A 5936-nucleotide genomic window follows, 5' to 3' on the forward strand; every position below is an offset into this window, starting at 1 on the left:
CAAAACTATAATTCACAGTTTAAAAAAAAAGAATAAAATATTACATTAAAAAAAGACTTACTGGAGTTCCCGTTGTGGCTTAGTGGTTAACGAATCTGACTAGGAACCAAGAGGTTGTGGGTTCGATCCCTGGCTTTGCTCAGTGGGTTAAGGATCTGGCGTTGCCGTGAGCTGTGGTGTAGGCTACAGATGTGGCTCGGATCCCGAGTTGCTATGGCTCTGGCGTAGGCCGGCGGCCACAGTTCTGATAGACCCCTAGCCTGGGAACCTCCAAATGCCACGGGAGTGGCCCAAGAAATGGCAAAAAGACAAAAAAAAAGAAAAAAAAAAAAGACTTACTGATTTCAAAGATTATTATAAGGCTACAGTAATCAAGACAAAATAGAAACTTCAGTAACAGACTAAAAAATTATATTCACAAATCCATAGTAATAAAGAAAGTTACACTGGCTTTAGGACAGATACACAGACTAATAGAAGCGTATAGAGAGCCCAGAAATAACCTTTGCAAATATAGTCAAATGATTTTTCATAAGGGTGCCAAGACTATTCAATGGAGGAAAGGACAGCAAGAAATGGTGGTGGGGAAACTGGATATTTTAATGCAAAAGAATGAAGTTGGATCCTTACTTAACACTATATAGAAAAGTTAACTCAAAATGGATCAGGAGTTCCCGTTGTGGCTTAGTGGTAGGGAACCTGACTAGTATGCATGAGGATGTGGGTTTGATCCTGGGCCTCAATCAGTGGGTTAAGGATCTGGTGTTGCCATGAGCTGTAGTGTAGGTTGCAGACACAGCTTGGATCCCGCACTGCTGGGGTTGTGGCATAGGCCAGCACCTATAGCTACAATTCGATCCTTAGCCTGGGAACTTTCATATGCTGCAGAAAAAAAGAATGGATCAAAGAGCTAAAAGCAAAAAACTCTTAGAAGAAAAGCTTCATGATATTGGATTTCTTAGATATGACTCAAACAAAGGCAACAGAAGGAAAAAAAGAAAAGAAAAATTGGAATTTTTCAAAATTAAATTTTTTTCGTGAACTGGAGGACAGACAGTATCAAGAGATATCTCAAAAGAGATTAATATTTCAAATATGTAAGGAACTCCTACAATTCAACAATAAAACAAAACAACTCAATTTAAAAATGGGCAAGGAATCTGTCTTTTTTTGGGGGGGGGGGTGCAAACCGATAGCATATTCAGGTTCCCAGGCTTGGGGTTCAATCAGAGCTGCAGCTGCTGGCCTACCCAACAGCCACAACAAAACAGGACCCGAGTCTCATCTGCCACCTACACCACAGCTCAGGGCAACACCAGATCCTTAATCCACTGAGCAAGGCCAGGAATTGAACCTGCATTCTTATAGATGCTAGTCACATTCATTTCCGCTGAGCCACAACAGGAACTCCTGGGAAAGGACTCTGAAAAGACAATTCTACAAAGAACATATACAAATGGGCAATAAACACATGAAAAAATACTCTACATCATCAGTCATTAGGGAAATGCAAGTCAAAACCACAGTAAGACACAACTTCACACCCATTAGGATGGCTATTACCAAAAAACAACAAACAGAAGATGTGTAAAAACTGGAACACTTGTGCTAGTGCAAATGTGAAATTGTGCAGTCACTATGGAAAATGGTATGGCCGTTCTTCCAAAAATTAAACATAGAATTACCATATGATCCAGCAATTCCTCTTCAGTGTATATAATACCCCCCAACAAACTGAAAGCAGGGAAATAGACATTTGTACTTATGGTTATAGTAGCATATTTGCAATAGCCAAAAGGTAGAAATAACTCAAATGTTCATTGATAAATGAATGGATCAAAACATGGAATACACATAATGAAATACCATTCAGCCTTTAAAAGGAAGGAATTTCTGACATATGCCTCAACATGAATGAACCCTGTAGACACTATACTATACAAAATGAGCCAGACTCAAAAGGACAAATACTGTATGATTCAACTTATACGGTGTACCTGGAACAAATACTACATAGAGACAGAAAGTAGGACCATGGTTACCAGGGGCTGGAGAAGGGACAAATGGGGAATTGTGGTTTAAAGGGTACAGTTTCAGTGTGGGGGGATGAAGGAGTTCTGGAGATGGATGGTGGTGATGGTTTCACAATGTGAATGTATGTAAAACCACTGAACTACATTTAAATGTTCTTTTTAAAAATTTTTTTTGGCTGCATCTGTGGCATATGGAGGTTCCCACGCCAGGGATTGAATACAAGATGCAGCTGTGACCTACTCCACAGCTGCAGCAATGCTGGATCCTTAACCTGATGGGCTGATCTAGGGATCGAACCCAAGCTGCCACAGACAATGCCAGATCATTAACCCACAGTGGGAACTCCTACTTAATTGTTTTAAATAGTAAATTTTTGGTTATGTGTACTTTACTACATTTTTATTTTTGGTCTTCTTCAGGCTGCACCCATGGCATATGGAGGTTCCCAGGCTAGGGGTCAAATCAGAGCTGCAGCAACCAGCCTACACCACAGCCACAGCAATGCAGGATTCGGGCTTCATCTGCAACCTACGCCACAGCTCATAGCAACATCGGATCCTTAACCCACTGAGCCAGGCCAGAGATCGAACCTGTGTTCTCATGGATACTAGTCAGATTCATTTCCACCGAGCCATAGTGGGAACTCCCTACCACATTTTTTTTTTTTAAAGAAAAAATCCATTCTAGTTAGCAGCCATAGCTTTGGAATTGTGGCAATTTGCTACCTCCTCCAATATTCATTATACTTTGTATGTAAGCAAACAAGTTGGGAGCTTGAAGCTCCACTCCATCTTTGGAGCTGTAGTTTCTTTTTGGTCTCCATCAGTTCCTCCCTCTCTGCTCATTTCTGTTCCCCTCCACTGCTACCCTTTCTTAAAACCCCTAGCTTCACAGGACGGGAATATTCAAGGAGACAAGTTCTCAAGAATTCAGCTTTCTTGAATTGTAGAGATTTTCTTGCTTCTAACATGCTAAAATGTTTTTTCTGCAATCCTGAATGAGTATTTATTTAGGTAAATAAATATGTATTTTTCCTCTTTTAATCTGTTAACATAGTATATTACCTTAATGGGTTTTCCAATGACCTTGTATTCCTAGGATCACCTTATCTAATTACAGTATCTACTGCTGAGTTTGATTTGCTGCCTTTAGGATTCTTCTATCTATATTTGACTTTACTTTTCATATACTATCCTGTGAGGTTTTGTGAAGGTCTGGGATTTTATCCATTAAAAAAAAATTTAATTAATTAATTTTTTGCTTTTTATGGCTGCACCCATGGCATATGGAGGTTCCCAGGCTAGGGGTTGAATCGGAGCTGTGGCTGCCGGCCTATGCCACAGCCATAGCAATGCCAGATCTGAGCCACATCTGCGACCTACACCACAGCTCATGGTAACACTGGATCCTTAACCCACTGAGCAAGGCCAGGGATTGAACCCACGTCCTCATGAATGCTAGTCAGGTTCGTTAACCCCTGAGCCATGACGGAAACTCCTTTATCTAATTTGGAAGCTACAAGTTAGCCTGTCATTATTTTGTGAATAAGGGCATGACCTGGGACTTCTGAGACACAAAGGATTTTACTGCTCACAGCACAGCAAGTAGCATGAGCAGCATACCTCTGGCCCCAAGTCTCACAGATGCAGAGTGAAAGGTCTCAGGTGGATGCTGCACATACTGTTTGTGTAGCAGTTGAGGAACACTGATCTTGGGGGATCCAGCTCTTATACAAGGCTTGCTCTTTGTTTCTGATGTCACCTTTCAAGGTTGTTGATTGTTAATTCACCCAGGCAGAGTGGTCATGGCCTGATATATTTTTCAAATTTTACTTTTAAAATCATAGTTGGTTTATAATGTGCCAATTTCTGCAGTACAGAAAAGTGGCATGAATGTGTAGGGAGTTCCCTTGTGGCACAGTGGGTTAAGGATCTGGTGGTGTCACCACAGTGGCATTGGGTTCAATCCCTAGCCCAGGAACTTACACATGCCACAGGTGTGGCCAAAAAAAAAAAAAAAGAAGAGTTCCCGTTGTGGCACAGTGGTTAACGAATCCGACTAGGAACCATGAGGTTTCGGGTTCGGTCCCTGCCCTTGCTCAGTGGGTTAACGATCCAGCGTTGCTGTGAACTGTGGTGTAGGTTGCAGACGCGGCTTGGATCCCGAGTTGTTGTGGCTCTGGTGTAGGCCAGTGGCTACAGCTCTGATTCGACCCCTAGCCTGGGAACCTCCATATGCCGCGGGAGCGGCCCAAAGAAATAGCAAAAAGACAAAAAAAAAAAAAAAAAGAAAAAGAAAGTGTAGGCGTCTCAGGGTATAGGGCAGAGAGATTACCTCTCCCAGCACGGTTTTGTATCAGGGTTACACTAAGCTAAATTAACACGATGTAAGTTTTTGTTTCTCATCCCAGAATCTACTTGAATAAACTAGGGATTTATGTGTTGCTTGAAGTTTGGAAAAACTCCCAGCAAAAGGGAGCTACTTTGAGGGAAGTTGGGGAAAATTTTGATGTGGTGATCATTTTCTTTTACTGTTTACTGATTTTCAATTTTTTCCTTGAGTGGACATTTAGATTTTTCCAGAAAAATCCACAAATATTTCAAATATAGTCTGTTTTAATGACTGCTTAACTCTAGAATATCTCTATTTATGTCTCTTTCTTTAAGATATTATTTATTTGTGCCTTTTCATTTTCTATCAGTTTGCTAAGTTTCTTCTTCCTAGAAGATCAGATTTTGGTTCATATGCTACAGTTTCTGCATTTTCCTGTAGTTTCCATTCTCCCCCACACGGAACTATGGGAACCAACTACATAAATCTTCTACGTACCCGCTAGTGAGTTCACACTGACCCTGTTCTTTGGGCTGTTCCAGCACACCTTCCACCTTCAGAATCTGTGTGAAAGAAGTAGGTACAAGACTGTGTTTCCCAAACTCCTGGAGGAACATTTCCAATGATTCCAGAACTTCATCTGGTACTGATCCAGCAGTAGTAATAGGGCAGGTCTGTGGGTTTCTGAAGCAGAGTATCACTTAGCCTGAGAAGATACCTCATCTCATTCTTTCAGGCACCCCCAATCCAAGTAATTCTAATTAGTCATACTCCTTTCACTTGGTTTGGGGAACAGAAATACTGGCCCAGTTGTCTTGCAGTAGGGTCTTATCCAATTGTTCCCGATTCTCTTTACAATGTAGGGTATTAACGCTTCTTCTTGAGATTAGGCTCTGGTTTTTAAGTTGGGGACAGCTTGGAACAAACTGTGTACCAGTATTTTCTGAAGTGCCCTTTGTGATAACCAATTTAAAAATTGAATGAGGGAGTTCCCGTCATGGCTCAGTGGTTAATGAATCCGACTAGGAACCATGAGGTTTCAGGTGTGATCCCTGGCCTTGCTCAGTGGGTTAAGGATGTGGCATTGCCGTAAGCTGTGGCGTAGGTCACAGACAAGGCTCGGATCTGGCATTGCTGTGGCTCTGGCATAGGCCGGTGGCTACAGCTCCAATTAGACCCTTAGCCTGGGAACCCCCATATGCTGCAGTTGCGGCCCTAGAAAAGACAAAAAAATAAATAAATAAAATAAAATAAAAAGTAAAAACTGAACAAGGCCACCAATATCAATTTCTAATGATAGAAATTACCTGGTAAGTATATATAATTCAGATGTTACACTTAAGAAAATGACATCAGAAATTCATAGAAACAAAAAGTAGAATGGTGGTTACCAAGGGGCTGAGGGGGGAGAGGAAATGAAGAGTTGTTTAATGGATAGAGTTTCAGTTTTGCAAGTGAAAAAGTTGACTGAATTAATGTGAATGTATGTAAAATTACTGAGCTGTAAGCTTAAAAATGGTTAAGATGGTAAAAAAAAAAAAAAAAAAAGAAAGAAAATCAGATATCTGATA

The sequence above is a fragment of the Sus scrofa genome, chromosome 6 (assembly GCF_054392235.1).
Source record: "Sus scrofa isolate SSC_HxYL_T2T_F1_AM1 chromosome 6, Sscrofa_HxYL_maternal_Yorkshire_Landrace_v2.0, whole genome shotgun sequence".
NCBI lineage: Eukaryota > Metazoa > Chordata > Mammalia > Artiodactyla > Suidae > Sus > Sus scrofa.